This window comes from Hypanus sabinus, chromosome 14 (assembly GCF_030144855.1).
Source record: "Hypanus sabinus isolate sHypSab1 chromosome 14, sHypSab1.hap1, whole genome shotgun sequence".
Lineage (NCBI taxonomy): Eukaryota > Metazoa > Chordata > Chondrichthyes > Myliobatiformes > Dasyatidae > Hypanus > Hypanus sabinus.
In genome coordinates, this window is record NC_082719.1 from 40,942,205 (window position 1) to 40,962,348 (window position 20,144).

Genomic DNA, 20,144 nt, shown 5'->3' on the forward strand with positions numbered 1-20,144 from the left:
AGTAATCCATTGTGGTCTGTATCATTCAATGGAAATTGAATACAATGCTGTTGATGTTGTGGAATAAAGACATAGAAACATAGAAAATAGGAGCAAGAGTAGGCCATTTGGCCCTTCAAGACTGCACCGCCATTCAGTATGATCATGGCTGATCATCCAACTCAGAACCCTGTACCTGCTTTCTCTCTATACCCCCTGATCCCTTTAGCCACAAGGGCCATATCTAACTTCCTCTTAAATATAGCCAATGAACCAGCCTCAACTGTTTCCTGTGGCAGAGAATTCCACAGATTCACCACTCTCTGTGTGAAGAAGTTTTTCCTCATCTTGGTCCTAAAAGGCTTCCCCTTTATCCTTAAACTGTGACTCCTCATTCTGGACTTCCCCAACATCAGAAACAATCTTCCTGCATCTAGCCTGTCCAATCCCTTTAGAATTTTATACGTTTCAATAAGACCCCCTTCAATCTTCTAAATTCCAGTGAGTATAAGCCTAGTCGATCCAGTGTTTCTTCATATGAAAGTCCTGCCATCCCAGGAATCAATCTGGTGAACCTTCTTTGTACTCCCTCTATGGCAAGAATGTCTTTCCTCAGATTAGGGGACCAAAACTGCACACAATATTCTAGGTGCGGTCTCACCAAGGCCTTGTACAACTGCAGTAGAACCTCCCTGCTGCTGTACTGAAATCCTTTTGCTATGAATGCCAACATACCATTTGCCTTTTTCACCGCCTGCTGTACCTGCATGCCCACCTTCAATGGCTGGTGTACAATGACACCCAGGTCTCGTTGCATCTCCTCTTTTCCTAATCAGCCACCGTTCAGATAATAATCCGTTTTCCTGTTCTTGCAACCAAAATGGATAACCTCACATTTATCCACATTAAATTGGATTTGCCATGAATTTGCCCACTCACCTAACCTATCCAATTCACCCTGCATCCTTTTAGCATCCTCCTCACAGCTAACACCGCCACCCAGCTTCGTGTCATCCGCAAACTTGGAGATGCTGCATTTAATTCCCTTGTCTAAATCATTAATATATATTGTAAACAACTGAGGTCCCAGCACTGAGCCTTGTGGTACCCCACTAGTCACTGCCTGCAATTCTGAAAAGGTCCTGTTTACACCCACTCTTTGCTTTCTGGCTGCCAACCAATTCTCTGTCCACATCAATACCATACACCCAATACTGTGTGCTTTAAGTTTGCACACTAATCTCCTGTGTAGGACCTTGTCAAAAGCCTTTCGAAAATCTAAATATACCACATCTACTGGCTCTCCCCTATCCACTCTACTAGTTACATCTTCGAAAAATTCTATAAGATTCGTCAGACATGATTTTCCTTTCACAAATCCATGCTGACTTTGTCCGATGATTTCACCTCTTTCCAAATGTGCTGTTATCACATCTTTGATAACAGACTCTAGCATTTTCCCCACCACCGATGTCAGACTAACCGGTATATAATTCCCCAGTTTCTCTCTCCCTCCTTTTTTAAAAAGTAGGGTTACATTAGCCACCCTCCAATCCTCAGGAACTAATCCAGAATCTAAGGAGTTTTGAAAAATTATCACTAATGCTAATGATGCTAAGACATTTGACCCAGCAGTATATAAATTCTTTTTTTTAGTTTGCAATTGATTCTTCTATTTTTTCAGCATTTTGACTTCCCATGGCTACCTAATATGAATTCAAAGGGATGGGACTAATCTACACTTGGAAAGTAAAGCTTAGTCAAATATGGTCAGCATGGTTGTGACTAATTTGATTGAGTTTTTGAAGTGGTTACAGAATGTTTTGATGACAGCAAACTTCAAAGTACATTTATTATCAAAGTATGTTTACCATTTATAACCTGGAGATCCTTCTTGTGGGTAGAAATACAACAGAATCCATGAACAAAAATCCACATAAGAAAGACCATCAAACATCCAATACGTGAAAAAGAACAAATTGTGCAAACAATAAAAAGAAAACAAAGAGTACACTGAATATGAACAACTGAGTTCCCGAACGTGAGTCCATAGTCACAGAGCCAAGTCCGCACTGCAGTTAATCCAGGAGTCCAATGGCTACAGGCCACAGCCATGGAGTCAGTTCGGTGCTGCGGCCAGCCAGGAATTTGCTTGCTGGTAGCAGCAGCCAAGGCATCAGGTCAGCACTGAAGCAATAAAAACTCATGGAGTAGTGAGCTGAACACTAATTTGCCCTTTGTCCTGAGCTTCGATTCCTTAATCTTTTTAATCTGACTAAGGATTGGTTCATTTTTTCGCTCTCAGCCCAGGCCTTGCCATCTCAGTTGGGCCTGAAGTTTCAACCCAGCCCAAAGTTTGCCTCAGCAATTGCCTTTACATCCATCTCTTTGTTCTCAAGAGTCCAGATCACCAAATCCAGATCGCAAAACACCAAGTTTTTTCAGACAAACCAAATGCGCAGTGTATTTAATATTTCAGTAATACTTGAATAATATTGGAAATATATTGTCTGATTAAGCATTCTTTGTTTCAATTATTCATTATAGGTTATATGTAAAAGTATGTGAATGGCATATATTATTACTCCACCACATCATACTGCAATGCTTTATTAAAGAAAAAGAAAAGTAAAACAAAGTAGACCCATTTCCCAACTTTCGTGGTTTTCTTTTGATTAGTTCCTGGAATTACAAAATATAATAATGGTAATGAAGTACAGTCAGCCCTCTTTATCCGCGGGTTCCGCATGCATGGATTCAACCAGCCGCATACCGGGAAAACACAGAAGTTCTCTCTCCAGCACTCGTTGTTTGAGCATGTACAGTCTATTTTTTTTCTTGTAATTATTCCCCACACAATACAGTATACCAACTATTTACATAGCATTTACGTTGTATTAGGTATTACAAGTAATCTAGAAGTGATTTAAAAGTACAGGCTGTCCCCAGGTTATGAAGGAATTCTGTTTCTGCGTCTGTCTTTAAAATGGATTTGAAGTCGGAACAGGTACATCCGGTATTATTTAGTGTCAGTTAGTCAAATGTTTGTCTTAGTATATAGTATATATTTTACCTTTCTATGCATATAAAACACTTAAGAAATATGTATTTCAATAATCAAACAACTGCATTGCTTAGTAATAATTGTAGCTTTCATCGGGACAGGGCCTTTCACATGCTCCATTAAAATTGTTCCGATCGTTGACCCGTAGCCTAACACTTTTCCAATTCACCTCTTCCCAATCGCTTTATTCCATCCACTTTATTTTCAATCGTGATCGTGATTATTTTCATGAACAGAAACACTGTAGATTCAGAGCTGCACTGGGTCCTAAAGACCACCGCATTGAAACAGGTTAAATAAGGTCTGGGGCTCCGCTGGGTACTAAGGTCCACCATATTGAGTCAGGTTAAATAAGGGACTTGAGCATCCGCGTTTTTTGGTATCCGCGGGGGGTCCCGGAACCAATCCCCCATGGATAAGGAGGGCCAACTGTAGTTTTCACATGAACCTGTGATGACTATCTCCCTGTTGAAACGCAGTGAGCTGTTTCAGTTAAAAAAAAGTATATTATGTGCTTCTTCAGAATAGGAGAGAAATGAATGAGTCAAACAAAAGGCAAAATTATCAAGCAACATGTACAGCCACTGGTTCATAAACTGTGAGTACTGGGTGATAATAATAATAAATTTTAAAAAGCAGAAATGGCTGGCTACATCACAGAGACAGACATGTTCAATGGCACAATACATAACAGGAAAATGTATACTGGATGAATTGAGCAGTATTTTGAAGTGAAGGAAATATCCAATGAAAAATGAGTACCAGTGTTATTGAGTGCAATAGGTGTAAAAGCACACAGCTTGTTTAGAAGCTTGACTGTTCCTAGCAAACTAGCTGAATAAACCTTGCTGATATCATGAAAGTAATGCAAAAGCATTTAGAACAGAACCCATGGTTGATTGCAGAATGCTTTAGGTTTCGTAAGGGGAATGAAAAGGAAGGAGAATCCATTTCAGCTTATGTGGCTGAATTGAAAAACTGTCTGAGCATTGTCAGGTCAGTGATGGGCTTTATGATGGACTGAGAGACCATTTAGTTCATGGAATCTTATAAGAAAGCATTCAAAATGGCTTCTAACTGAAGCACATCTTACATTTAAAAGAGCAACTGCAAACCACTGTATCAATGGAAACAGCAGCCAAAGATGCAATTGGGCTGCAGTCAGGAATGAAATAGAGCGTAACAAAATTGCAACATCCAAATAGAACCTGTCTGGCCAGACAAATTGTGTTACCATTGTGCCAGGGGGTCACATACACTAGACCAATCCAAATTTAAAGGCGAAACTTGAAGAAAATGCAACAAACAAAGTCACACACGTGAGCATGTTGGGCAGACAGAAATAATTGGGCTGCACAAGGAAGAAAAAAAACTATGAAGTGAAGTGATAATTTCAAAAAGAGCACTAATTAGCATGCTATTTATGACATTTCTGATAATAATGAGAATGACAACGAACTGAGTAACCTTCAGGTTTACAATGAAAACTAACAAGAGATAAGACTTATACCAGAAGTGAATGGCAAATTAATGAAAATGGAATTGGACACTGGCTCAGCTGTTTCAGTCATTACACAAAATGAGTTTTAACAACATTTCAAAGTTATTGAACTGAAGCCTGCATTTATCCAACTAAGAACTTATACTCAAGACCAGACAGCTCATGTGGAAATGATATTCATAACTGTGAAATACAACAACCAACAACATAACTTGGGCAAGTATGTATTCAAAACAGGAAGACTAACATTGTTGGGATGTGCTTGGCTGAGACAACTACAGCTTGATTGGATATTCGTCCACCATTTGTATGCCACATGCACTGCAATGGAGTCAACAGAAAATGAATTAAGAAAGGTACTGGATGACGCCACAGCAGAGTTCGGCGATAGCATTGGAAAACTTAAATATGCTATATCAATAGTTAAATTGTGTTAAATAAAAATGCTACACCCAAGTTCTACAAAGCCTGTCCAGTTCCTTATACCATCTGTGATAAAGAGCCAATGAGTTAGATCCTATGCAGGCTGAAGGAATATTTTTTTCCAAGGTTGAGTGGAGTCCATAGGCAAAGCCAAAACTATCCCAGTAGCCAAGAAATGTGGGTCTGTCAGGATTGTGTTAACTTTAAACATTGGAAGTAGATAAACACTCTCTGCCTAAGATAGAGGATAACTTGGCAAACCTTTCTGGAGAGAATCCCATCAGCAAAGTGGACTTGAGATTCAGCAAAGGTGTGGTACTGATGGAGATAGAAGAGCCCAAAGCATTTCCCAACATTAACACTCCTTTATTGCTAGTATAGGCTTATTTTGGAGTAGCATCTGCACCTGCATTCTGCATTGACCTGGCAGAGAAGTTATGTGGTCTTTGCTGGACCATTCATGGGAACAAATTTCTTGGTACAAGTAGTAGTGGTTACAGCTTTAATATGGCCAGAAGCATTCCTGATAGCCTCCATTACAGCCTCACAAACTGCTGATGTGTTGAGAAGCCTCTTCCCAAGGACTGGTGTTCCAAAGCACTTAGTCAGTGACAATGGACCAAGTTCATTGTGGAACAGTTTCAGTCATTCCTGAAAATGACTCGAGTAGGACACATTACATCTGCACATACCACCCAGTTACAATGACTTGGTGGAGAGTTTTGTCCAGAGTATAAAGAAGACATTGCAACCAATGTCAGCAGAACACGTGACACTAACACTGAATCAGATGCCTGCCAATTTCCTCAAACCAAGTCTCAGAGTAGTATGCAGGAAGAACAGTTCAGACAAATTGTAGGCTCCACAAGCAAGGAGGTTTTTATGTTTCAATTCTGGACAAGCAGTACTGGTGAGGGACGTGAGAGGCGATCAAAAGAGGATACTGGCGAAGATTAAGGACAGAACTGCGGAGTGTTTCTGATGTCATCTGGAGACATTGATCAGTTGAGGAGAGCCGATACAATTGATAGTGAAGAAAGGTGTCCAGAGCTGTCAGAACCACCACCTGCAGTCTCATATTCAAGTCCTACAAGCAGTACGGAGGAGGCCACAGACTGAGATTGTTTCGTAGCTAGAATTCTTACCTGCCAAGCAGAGTGACTTCTCTTGTCAGGAAAGGTATTATCTCACATGATTAAAGAAACTTCCACAGGATTAAATCTTTAAGCCTGAATGGAATAAATTAAAATTTTCTATGCTGTGGATTTCTATATGGTAGTTGTATTGTGCAGTATACTCTGTGTGTGTTGATGTATATGTATAGATACAGGTATAAGATGACTAGGAGCACTACATTACATATTTGAGTTGAAATGAGTTCTATACTGAGTGGGAGTTTCTAGGTAAACTGGGAAGAGTGGTGTGTAATACTTCAGGAACATTTGAATAATACTGTAAATATATATTTTTTGTTTTAGCATTCTTTGTTTCTTTACTTAATTCACTACAGTTTATATGGCAAAGTACATGAATGATGTACATCTTTACAGCACCATGCCATATGTGAACACCTCACTAAGGAAAAGGAAAAGGAAATTAATTAGACCTATTTCCCAGATTCTGGGTTTTTCTGATGATTAGTTTCTGGGGATGCAAATCATAACAAAAAGTGCAACTGATTGCAGAGATCAGAGTTGAGAAAAAGTATATTTAGTAGAATAGTTTTGCTAGCTGCCCACATCGCATTGCCGTATCTCACCAGCCATCTTTGGCAATGCAGTCGATGTCATTTAGATGGACTTCAATAAGGTCTTTGAGAAAGGTTCATAGTGAAACTAATCCAAAAGGAAAAGATGGGATCTCAGGCAAGATGGCAAACGAGATCAGAAATTGGCTTGACAATGGTAGGCAGAGCATGATGATGGAGCTTTGATTTTATGATTGGAAGCCTGTGATCTGATGTGTACAACAAGAATAATTGCTGGTACCCTTAATGATTGTTATATACATTACCAATTTGGATAAAGGGATAGTAAGTATGATTAGCAAGTTTGCAAATGACACAGAAATTAGTAACGTTGATACTGCAAAGGATAGTTGAAAGTTACAGGATGCTATTGGTCAGTTGATAAAATGAACAGAGTAATGATAGATGGCATTTAATTCTGATAAAGATGATGTGAAGCATTTCTGGGAAAATATAAGGTTAAGACATACACAATGAATTCTGTTCTTCTTAAGAGTACTGAGAAACAGAGAACTTGGTGTATAAGGCCAAAAATATCCTGAAGGTGGTAGCAAAGGTCAAAAAAGATGTTAATAAAGGCCAATGGCTACTGCTATTTATTAGCCAGGTGAGCATAGAAGGCAGGAAGTTTATAGTAAAACTATATAAAATATTGATCAGCCACCTCTGGACCAATGTGCACAATTTAGATAAAAAAGCCATGGGAAGCATACACTGCCCTGTGGAAACAGCAGAGGAGAATCATGATTCCATTGCCTGGGTTGAAGCATTCCAGTTATGAAGAAAGACTAGAGAGTGTGTTTGCTTTCCTCGGAATATAGGAGGGTGGTATTAAAGTAGAGGTGTTTAAAACTAGAGGGCATAAGCTCAGGTAGAAACAAACAACCTGCTGGAGGATTTATGCCACTGTCCTGTTGTGAAAAGAACATGAATGAGAGTCAAAATCAGATTTTGTTATTACTAGCATATGTTGTGAAATGTGTGTTTCATGGCAGCAGTACAGTGCAACTCATAAACAATTACTATAAACTAAGAGAATAAATTTTACAAAAGGCATAAAAGTGCAAAGTAGTGAAGTAGTGCAACACACACACAAAATGCTGAAGAATCTCTACAGGTCAGGCAGCATCTATGGAGAGAAATACAGAGTCAATGTTTCAGACTGACATCCTTCATTGGGACTGAAAAGGAAGAAGGAAGAAGCCAGAATGAAAGGGTAGGTGGAGCGGAAGGAGTACAAGGTGGAAGATGATAGTTAAAGTCAGGTGAATGGGAAGATATGGGAGTGGAAAGGGAAGATAAAGTGAGAAGTTTGGGAGGTGATAAGTGAAAAAGTTAAAGGGATGAAGAAGAAGGAATCTGATATGAGGGGAGAGTGGACCATGGGAGAAAGGAAAGGAGAAGGTGTACCAGAGGGAGATGAGGGGCAGGTGAGGAGAAAAGCAGGTAAGAGGGGAGCCAGAATGAAGAATGGAAAAGGAGAGAAGGAGCAGGGGTGGGGAGAAATTACCAGAAACTGGAGAAATCAATTTTCATGCCGTCAGGTTGGAGGCTACCCAGACAGAATATGAGATGTTACTCCTCTGAGCTGAGAGTGGCCTCATCATGGCAATAGAGAAGTCCATGGACCAATATGTCAGAATGGGAATAGGGAGTTGAATTTAAATGGTTGGTCACTAAGAAACCCTTCTTGTTGCAGATGGAATGAAGGTGCTTGATAAAGCTTTCCCCTGATCTCTGTCTGGTCTCATCAATGCACAAGAGGTCACACCAGGAACACCAGTTACAGTAGATGACCCCAACAGACTTGCAGATGAAGTGTTGCCTCTCCTGAGAGGACTTTTTGGGGCTCTCAAAGATGGTGAATGAGGAGGTGAATGGGTAGTTGTAACACTTACTCCTTTTGCATGGATAAGCACCAAGAAGGAGATACTTGGGAGACAAATGGACAAGGGAAGTAGTGGCCATAGTTTCACGGACTGTTCAAAAATCTGATGATGGGGGAAGAAACTGTTCCTAAGATTTTGTGTAACACCCTGGGAAAGGTTTCACTGCTAATGTAATGGCCTTTCTGTAGAAGCAGTGTTTGGGTTATGGCTAGAAATAATGGGTGCTTTGGAATGTGAGCTGGGTCCTTTGTTCAGCAGGAAATGAAAAGAGAAGACACGGGAGAGAACCAGTCGTAGGATAGGACACAGTGGGGAGATCATAATTCAGTGGAACCGGGCACCAAGATCGACTGAGGATCGGTGAATTGAGATCCAAATGGTGAACACTTGACTGTTTTATTATAATGGGCCCTTTTTGCTTCTTCTTTCTTTTTTTTTCTAACCCTTTAGTTAAAATTCATAATTATAATTCCTTTAACTGTATGCAGAGTGCTGTCTGTTCTTTCTTGTCATTGTGTTGTAACAGGGTTGCAAACTACACAGCATCCACACAAACTGGGGTTTGGGGTGGGACTAGCCATCTCAGTCTCACGGGTTTGGCGGGACCAGAGTGTGTCTTCCCCAGACTTAGGCAGCCAAGGAAACCAGCGGGGTTTCATTTGAGTGTGCAGCATTAGTATCTCTTACCTGATGGTAGTAATGAGAAGAGGACATGTCTTGGATGGTGAGGGTCTTTAATGGTGGATGCCACTTCCTTGAGGCTCCACATTGCGAAGATGTCTTTGATGATAGGGAAACTAGTGCCCATGAAGGAGCTGGAGTCTACAGCCCTCTGCAGATTTTTCGGTCCTGTGCATTGGACTCTCCATACCAGGTGGTGATGCAACCAGTCAGATTGCTTACCACAGTACATCTGTTGGAATTCATTAGTGTTTTTGGTGGCATAACAAATTTCAAAGCCCTAATGAAGAGTAGTCACTGGTGTGCCTACATGGGCCCAGGATAGATTTTCTGAGATGTTAATGTCAAGGAACTTAAAACTACTCACTCTTTCCACTGCTGATCCCTCAATGAGAACTGCTGCACTTTTTCCAGACTTAACTTTCCTGGAGTCCACAATCAATTCCTTGGTCTTTCTGAAGTTGAGTGCAAGTTTATTGTTGCAACATCGCTCGACCAGCTTTTTAGGGACCATTATTTGGAGTGGGGTGAACAGTGTTAAAAGGCATAATTATGGATAAATTAGTATCAGTCAGTCTTCTGGAAATAAAATTGTACACGTTAACTTCCAATTGATACTTTATGACTAGTAAAACCAATCATTCTAATTCTGTCCCATTGAAACTACATTGGTAGCTCATTGAAACAATACAGGTAAAGACAGTAGATAAATGTTTCTGCTATTAGCACATTGTTAAAGGTGTATCCTTTATCCCCCCCCACTCAATTCACAGTTCAGCGCAGATATGTTTGGTCACTTAACTTCTAGTTAGTTGTATGTTCATGGAGCCAAACCTCAACACTGTAACAAAAGGGTATGCAGTATTTTGGCTGTCTAGCCTTTGGAATGGACAATAGTAATGAGAATCCAGAAGGGCTCTGCTAGTTGGGATATATTGCTAATGTAAAATACGTAGTTCTTTAGATTTATCGGCTATTTTTCCAAATTTTGAAGTAGTTCAATAGAGCGATTAAAACTGTAGTTAATTATTTATTGTTATATTTGCATTGAAGAAATATAAAACATTGTGTCAGGAAAGTGAGATTCTCTTAGCTTTTCCTGGACTCTTTCTGCTGGAGGTGTGCTGCATGAATGAAGACTTTTATATTTTGTAGTTACAAATTACATGTGGCTGAGTGTTAGTTAGTCACAGCACAGCCAATCTATTTCACTCTAGTGTGCCTCCTGATCACCATCTGTTTTTCTGCTTTATTCTCTAGACACTTTTGTCAGTGTAGTTATGCACAGTTTAAATGCCATCTATACATTTGCCAATGACACAACTCACCGATCTTCAGTGAATTTAAAGATAGCACTTGTACTGTGCCTAGCCACACAATCATGAATGTTGAGAGTGTGGAGCTGTAGGCTAAGCATACATCCTTGAGGTGTAGCTTTGTGGATTGTCAGCAAGGAGAAGATGACATTTCTGTCTGCACTGTCTGTGGTCTCCAGATGGGGCAGTCAAAAATCCAGTAGCCAAGAGTTGTACAGAAGCCCAGTTTTGAAGCTTGTACTGGGGGGATGTGAGCTGTAGTCAATAAACAACAGCCTGACATAGGTATTGCTGTTGTCTAGGGGGTGCAGATGGATCTTAGTTCTGAATTCTTCAACCTTAAAACATTTTAAATTGATAACTTGATGAAAGAATTGTTTTAACTTGCTCTTTGGAAAAAAAAACTAAACCTTCCTGATCTGTATGCAATGAAAAAGTATGATGGCAGACCCAGGCATTGAACATTGATATTTATTTCAATAAAACTGTGAACTGGAATTGAATAGAAGTGTGTTTCTGGAAAGAAAAAGAAATAGCAGAGATTTATGAGGAATTTCATGTATTAAAGTTGAAATTTACACAAATGATGTAATTATGGTCTTTAATAACATTATAGTCCACAGTCATTCTGGTAAATAGTTGGATTTAAAAAAAAAGATTTCTAATATCTGTGATATCATCCTTTCAGTTATATTTAATTAGCAAGATGCAAATTGAAATGGACATAGAGAGACTGAAGAGTTGAGTATATAAAGGCTATGTATACAAGAGGTTGCTGAATGAAAAATAATCACTGTTTGATCAGGCAGCAATGATGCCAATCATCATGAAGTGCTTGAATGTCTAGTAATGGCACATATCAAAAACTCCATTCCTGCCACATTGGACACACACCAATATGCTTATCAATAGAACTATTCTACAACAGATGCCATAGTACTTGTCATGTATCTGGCCTTGATACACCCAGAGAACAGGGGCTCTTATGTCATATTGCTGTTTTTGGATTTCATTTTGCCATTCAATACAGACCTTGCTTAACAAACTCCTTCCCCTCAGACTAAATACACTACTATGCAACTGGGTGTTGGACTTCGTAATCAACAGACCTCAGATAGTCAGAATGCGCAGCCACTCCCCCCTCCCCATCATTGTCAGCATTGGTGCCCCCCAGGTCTGAGTGCTGAGCACATTGTTGTACACTCTGCTTACACATGAGGGCATGGCCAAACACTCGCGTATTCACTTTGTCAATTTCACCAATGGCACAACAGTGGTGGGGCTCATCATCCTACAGAGAGGAGGTGGAAGAGCTCGAAGTCTGGTGCCAGGCAAATAACCTCTTCCTCAATGCCAACAAGACCAAGGAGGTGGTTATCGACTTCAGGAGAACTTGCACCACTCCCACCCCTCTTTACATCAGCGGCACAACAGAGAAATTGCAAGTAATTTCAAACTCCTGGGAGTACACATCTTGCACAACCTCTCATAGTCCCAGAACACATTACACACAATCAGGAAAGCTCACCAATGCCTCTACTCTCTGAAAGGCTGACGGGAACTAGACTATGCACATCTGCACTCACATCAATCTACAGCTGAGCAGCAGACAGTATCCTAGCAAGCTGCATCACTGCATAGTATTGTAACTGCACTATGCGGACAGCAAAGTTCTACAGTGGGCAGTCAAAGCTGTCAAATGCATCACTGGCACCAGCCTACCTGACTCCAAGGACACATATACAGAAAGGTGCTGGAAAGGGGCCAGTAACACCACCCACCCTGCTCATAAACTGATTGCCCCACTCCCATCAGGGAGGAGGCTATCAGCATCCACACCAGGACCACCAGGCTCAAAATCAGTTACTTTCCCCAAGCAGTAAGGCTGATCAACACCTCCACCCACTAACCCACCACTCCACGCACCCAACCACCACAACTTTATAATTTCCAGTCAGTTACCTTAGGTACAGGTAGTCTTGTGTTTCGTGTAGTTTTTATGGGCAAACCTGCTCCATCAGGAAGGTGAATGGGAGCACTCTCAGTGAACTTACAGCCACTCCTGTGATACCAGAGACACAAGGTGCACGTGGCAGGAAATTCAGAGGATTACAGACTACAAGTCCATCCCGTACATCAGTGATCAGGATGCTTCACTCCCTGAGGGGTTGAATGTCTTCCACACCTGATTTGATGAGCAGCACAAAACGCTGCTGAGGGAGGTACCCCTCCCCCCAGGGAAGCAGACGCTCCGTCTGGCTGAGGCTGAGGTGAGGAAGATCCTGGCCAGATAATTCCACGCTAAGTTGCAGGGCCTCATTCCAGTGAATGACTTATCTGGTGGCATTAACATCAACCATTACGAAATGCTGTGAGCGGCTGGTCATGGAGCACATTAAAGCCTTTCTCCCGGCTACACTAATGATGCAATAGCTTCTGCTCTCCACTCTGTTCTGTCCCACCTGGAAAATGAGGTCTCATATGCCAGACTGTTTTTTATAGACTTCAGTTCAGCACTCAACACCATCATTAACCAGAAACTGGTGGGAAACTGTCCTCACTGGGTCACAACACCTCCCTCTGCAATTGGATACTGGACTACTTAACGGTAAGGCCACAGTCAGTCTGTGTGGGCAGCAACATCTTTTGTCCCATGATGCTAAGCACTGGCACTCCCCAAGCAAGGTTAAGTGCTCAGCCTGCTGCTGGTCATATTACTGAAGCATGACTGTGTCGCAAGATCCAAATTAAACTGTGTCATCAAGTTTGCCACTGACACAACAGTGAATGGCCTTATGAAGAACAATGACTAGGCAGTGTATAGAGAGGAAATGGAGTGGCTGCTGGATTGATGTGAGAAGAACAGCCTAAGCCTGAATGTGGAGAAGAGAAAGGAAATAATTGTGGGTTTTAGGAAGGTGCAGACAAACCATTCCATTCTGCAAATGCATGGCTTCTCCACAGAGAGAGTTTAGTGCACCAGATTCCTGGGAGTTCACATCACAGATGATCTCACCTGCTCTCTCAATATCACTTTCCTGAACAAGAAGGCAGAACAGTGCCTCCACTTCTGAAGAAAATTGAGGCAAGCAGGGCTCCCACTACCCCATCTTAACTGCGTTTTACAGGAGAGCCATTGAGAACATTCTAACAAGTTGCATCTTCATCTGTTATGGGAGTAGTCAAGCAACGGACCAGAAGTCCCTACAAACAGCTGAGAGGATCACAGGGGTCTCCCTACCATCCATCAGGGATCTTTATCAGGAGCTCTGTATCCGCAGGGCTTGTGTTATTGTTTAGGATCTTGTCCATCCACCTAGCATCCTCTTTGACTTTCTACCATCAGGAGACTACGATGCATAAAAACAAGAAAGGTCAGGATGAGAAACAGGTTCTTCCCCTAGGCCATTAGGCTTCTGAACTCTCAACTGCATCATATTTGAAGTGTCGTATTCTGTTCCATATCTGTCAATGTTTAAAATTAATGCACTTTGGCTTGTTATGGTTGTGTGATTCATCTGTATATTTTTTCCTTACCTTTATAAGTTATCGTGTGTTATGTGTACTAGTGTGCTCTACACCCCGGCTCGAAACAATGTGGTCTCATTTTATACACTATATGTACATATGTGTGTGCGTGTATAGTTAAATGACAATAAACTTAACTTGAATTGACAATCCATCTACGTATAGAAGCTATTTTATCTGTGTGCATACATCTACTGATGCTTCTGGACACATCTTCAGTGATGTTCCTGGAATCATCGGGTGTTTCGGGTCTTTCAACATCAGACACCCTTCTCCAGGTGACCCAGCTGGGGCTGATCAGACCCCAGCTTGTGTCCAGATGGCTGGCTACACATGACTCCATGGCTCCCCTCTCTTGAGCCACAGCCAACTTGAGGCCCTCTCTGCTGCATCGGTGGTACTGCGGATGGCTCTCCTCTTCCTCTCTCCCTTGATTCCCAAATTGCTGTAGGCATTGGCTAAGGAACGGGCTGCGAATCCCCTACAACCAACTTCCACTGGGAGACACCTCGTTCTCCATCCAACCTGCTGGCAGTTGCTGACCAGTCTTGCGTACTTCAATAGCTTCCTTTCAAAGGCCTCTTCCAAGTGATCTTCCCATGGGACTTTCAGCTCCAGCAGCACCACCTGCTTCGTAGACTCAGACACAAGGACAACGTCTGGTCACAGGATGGTGGCTGCGATATGGTCGGGGAACCTCAGCTGCCTTTCGAGGTCCATCAACAGTTGCTGGTCTCTTGCAGAAGTCAGGATACCTGCTAATGTTCTTTTGGCGGGTATTGGCTGCTCCCCAGCTCTTACAAAGGCAATGGTCTGCTTGGCGGGTCAGGACCGCTTCACCCACTCCACTCCTGCGCTGATGGCTTCAGCAATGGTCTTCGAGACCTGATCATGCCTCCATCGGTACCGTCCCTCACCAAGTGCCCTTGTGCAGCTGCTGAGGATGTGCTCCAGGGTTCCTCACTTGGAACACAGTGGGCACGCTGATGACTCTGCTTTGCCCCATGTGTGCAGGTTTGATGGGCTTGGAAGCACATCGTACACTGCCTGGATGAGAAATTGGATGTGGTGTGGCTCGGCTTTCCAAAGCTCAGCCCAGGTCACTTTCCTTTCCACCGCATTCTCCCATCTTGTCCAAGCTCCCTGTTCCTTCATTCCCACCGCCTTGCAGGTTCTCCTCTCCTCCACTGCTGCTCTCACCTCCTCCTGAACTAGATGGTGCCTTTCCTTCCCTCTGATGGTGTCCATTTGGGGAGTTGAAAAGGATCCTAACCCAGCTCGGGCTCGTGTGACTACTCCCACCAGCCTTTCCTCTGCTTCCTGAACAGCTTCCTCTGCCCTCCACTTCCTGCCGGTCCTCACTTGGATGCCTGCTCTAGCCACCTAGTCCTTGTACTGTATCACTTCTCTAGCTCTAGTTACTTTGAATTCCTCCTCCAGGGGTTTGAAGGACATTTGCAGTTTGTTGTGGTGTCCATAGAGGGCGATGCTGCTCAGCCCCAGCCATCTAGAGGTGCTTACTAACCCTCCTCTCTAAGGTTTCAACTGTCGAGATTGGAACTGTATAGACGAGGAGGGGCCACAGGATTCTGGGAAAAATGCCATGCTGATGCACCCAGGCTTTGAACTTCCCGGGTAGGTCAGACTTGTCCACGGATTTCAGCCAGCCATCCAACTCAGTGCAGGTCGCCTGAATGGATGTCGTGTCCCTTAGAGAGCTGTCAAAACCTTACCTAAGCTCTTGACTGGCTTTTCTGTGATGGCTGGGAAGGCTGAACCTGCAATGCTGAACCGGAACTCGTTTTCCACCTTGCCTTTCCTCAGCACCATTGATCTTGATTTGGCTGGTTTGAAACACATCCGGGCCCACTCCACCAGCTTTTCGAGCCCCTGCAGAATCCACCAGCAGCCTCGGACTGATACTGTGGTGACTGTGAGGTCGTCCTTCAATGCCCTGATGGGTGGTTGCTGTTGAGCGGAATTCACTCTGGGCCCTCTGCACTCTGGTTCAGCAGACTGAGTGAGCATGTTCATGGCTAGGGAGAACAGTGTCACTGAGATAGTTCATCCTGTGATGATGCCGATCTCCACCTTCTGCCAGCTTGATGTAATTGCTCCTGAAGAGACCCTCACCCTGAAGTTGCTGTAATAGTCAGTGATAAGGTCTCTGATTCTGCTGGGGACATGATGTTTGGTCAGTGTGAGCTGCACCAGCTTGTGCGGAATGGAGCCATATGCATTTGCCAGGTCGAGCCACAGCACTGTCAGGTTTCTCTTGTTCTCTCTGGCCTCCCTGATGAGCTGTGTCACCACACCGGTGCTCCCGACATCCCTGAGATGCCACCCTTCTGGACTGATGTATCGATATATGTGTTCTTTGCTAAGTTGGTGAGCAGCCGATTGGAAACGGCTGAAGAAGATCTTTGCCTCAACACACAGCAGGGAGATGATATGGAATTGGTCTATCTGGCTGGAGTTTTCCTCCTTCGGGATCCACACCCCTTCAGCCACTCTCCACTGATCCGGGATCTTCCCCCTTCTCCAGAAGACTCACAGAATCTTCCAGAGACGCAACAGGAGCTTGGGGCAGTTCTTATACACCTTGTACGAGGAAATTTGCAATGGTATTAATAATTTATGCATAAATCTTACGTATTTATATTTATTGTGTTTTTTATTATTATTCTGTTCTTTATCTTATTGAGTTTTTTTGTGCTATTTTCCTTTACCCTTGTGCTCTGGAAACAATATTAAACAATCTTTAATTGATGAAGCTTTTGTTCTGTGTTAGTAAAGGTAATGACATCAAGTCTAAAATATTGCTTTTTATGCACTTTTAGTGCACTTTTTAAAATCAGGGCTGACACTATTGAGGGAATACTCTACCGTAAAGGGAGCCATATTTTGCTGTGTTCTGCTGTGCTGATGTTGGATTCATCAAGGAATGTTGAATTGTTCGTGGCTTCTCCCTGTGACATTACCTATGAGACCTGACAGAGAAAGAACGGCAAAGATCATCACATTCCAGCTTCATAATGTCCTCAGCCCGTGCCCAGCTAAATGTAATTTCAATAAAGGTTATTATGTAGCAAATAAAAGCAAACTATGTATGCTTCTTGCAAATAAATACCCAGCAAATGTGAATACTTAAATAAAGTACCTATTTCTCATGTCCTAAATGCAGATAAAGCAAATATCAAATGCATTCCATCCCATCCCTTTCTAAGGCAGCACATTCATAAAGCAAGATGATGCCAATTGAAACTAAATGTTTCATTTTCTGATTTTTTTTACTGTGTGACATTTACAAAAAGATCAGAAGAATAATGTACAAATTTGCAATGGTATTAATAATTTATGTTTATGTTCATTATAGGTTGCAATCAAAATGTTAATAGATATGTGAAATTATATTCTTGTGTAAAATTGCAATTTAAAAGAAATCTCAATATTCTTCATCAGTTCTGCTTTTGATTTAACTGGAACAGCTTTACCTCAGACAATAACCAGTTGGTAAAGAACCTCTGGATCTATTTTGGTAAGGAGCAAACTTGCTACTAAGACAAACAAATGCAGTTATCAAATCGGAGTAAATGATGCTATTTTGTTAATCAACCTGAAATTGTGTTGAACTCCAAGCCTGGACTAAGGCAATGATAATCTGAAAAGTTTAGGCAAAAAATTATTTTTGGCTGCATGCAAGAGCATCTTCTATTCCATGGAATCAATGTAACCAACTGGACTAGATGAGTATTTAACTGGGGGCAAATGAAAGCATGGGGTTTTCAATAAAATTCCGTGCTGCTGTCTCTAAAGAGTTTGCACATATTCCTCATGACCACATGGGTTTCACCCCACAGTCCAAAGATGTAACAGTTGGTAGGTTAATTGGTGATTGTAAATTATTCCATGATTAGATTAGAGTTAAACTGGGGTTGCTGGGAAGGGCAGAAAGGGCCTGTTCTGCTCTGCATGTCAATCAGTCAATCAATCAATCAAGAAAAAAGAATGAATGAGAAGCTTGTAGTTTTAACATGTTACTGGGAATAGTAGTAAAATTCTTACAGCTGCCATCAAAACTAACAGACTATGAAAGAACAAATCAACTAAAGTCAGTCCTCCTGAATTATTTCCAGTATCTTTGGCTGGCAATATGAAAGAGTAATATGAATTAGTGTCTAATAGTACTATGCTTAGTTAGCCCAGTTATTGTTTGCACTTACAGTATAAGTGAAGACCTATCATGTGAGAAAATGACTAGTCTGCTGCTACAAACCATGTATCACATTCTAAGTGAGAATCAGAAGAGAAAAGCAACAACAGCACAGTCAACATAATTGAGCAATTGAGTGAGTGGAAAATATCCCTTGAAAAGAAATGTGTTGTGTAAGAAACAGTACAATTGGGAATCACTTCCCAAAAGCTGGAAAAATGGACTGATAAAATGGCAGGTGGAACTTAGAGCAGTCAAGTGTGAGGTGTTGCGCTTTGGGAGGGCTAACCAGGGTAAGACTTACACAGTGAGTAGTAAGGCACGGAGGAGTGTAGTAGGACAGAGAGGTCCAGTAACAAAGATCCGTAATTCCTTAAAAGAGGCATCACAGGTAGATAGGATCATAAAGAAAGCTTTTGACAGTTCCACCTTCATAAATCTGCTCCAATCTACTGATCAAATTCACAGACGACACGACTTTGGTCAGCCTTATTTCTAGCAGCGATAAGGCAGCCTACAGAGGAGAGGTTGACACCCTGACACAGTGGTGCCAGGATAACAACCTCTCCCTCCGTGTCCAAAAAAACAAAAGAGCAGGATTACAGGAGAACGGAGACAGCCTTGCCGCAATCAATATCAACAGGTCTGCAGTTGAGAGAGTGAGTGGTTTCAAGTTCCTTGGTGTACACATCACCAATGATCTCACCTGGACTGCACACACCGGTTTTGTGGCAAAAAAAAAGCACAACAGAATCTCTTCCACCTCAGGCGACTGAAGAAGTATGGCATGGGTCCCCGAATCCTCAAAACCTTCTATACTGAGAGGCTGTATCGTCACCTGGTAAAGGAACTGCATCAACCCAGATTGCTGGGCACTGCATTGAGTGGTAAGGACAGCAATTATCAAATCCTTCCATTGAGGACATTTATAGTAACAGCTGCAGAAAAAAGGCATGGAAGATCATCAGGGACACCAGTCACCCCAACCATAAAGTGTTTCAGCTGCTTTCATCTGGCAAATTGTACCACAGCATTAAAGACAGGACCAACAGGCTACAGACAGCTTCTATTACAAGCTATTAGACTTTTGAATTCATATGTCTGTATATTGCGACAGAACCACAACGTAAAGATTGTAGCTCCCAAATGTTGTGGGACAGATGTAAGATTTAAATAAATTCTGGAGTGTATATTAAAAAAAATCAATGTATTGAGTACAAGGGTTGTGATGTTATTTTGAATTTGTATAAGAGGTTGGTGAGGCCTAATTGGAGTATTGCGTGCAGTTTTGGTCACCTACCTACTGTACATAAAGCTGTAAATAATATTGAAAGAGCGCAAAGAAAATTTACAAGGATTTTTCGAGGACTTGAGAACCTGAGTTCGAGAGAAAGGTTGAATAGGTTAGGACTTTATTTCCTAGAACATAGAAAATTAAAGGGAGATTTGATAGAGGGATACAAAATTACACAGAGTGTAGATAGAATAAATGCAAACTGGGTTTGTCCACTGAGATGGGGTGAAACTACACCTAGAGGTCATGGGTAAAGGATGAATGGCGAAATGTTTGAGGGGCGTGGTGAACTACATATACCTGTCTGGACACACCCCACCCCCCGCTGACTGCTCCTGTGGCTCCTCCCACAGACCCCTGTATAAAGGCGATTGGAGGCACTGCTCCTCCCTCAGTCTCCAGGATGTTGTGTGGTGGTCTCTTGCTGCTAATCGTGGTCTCTTGCAGCTAATAAAAGCCTATCGTTCACCTCCCATCTCCAAGAGTTTTTTATGGTGCATCAATTTTAT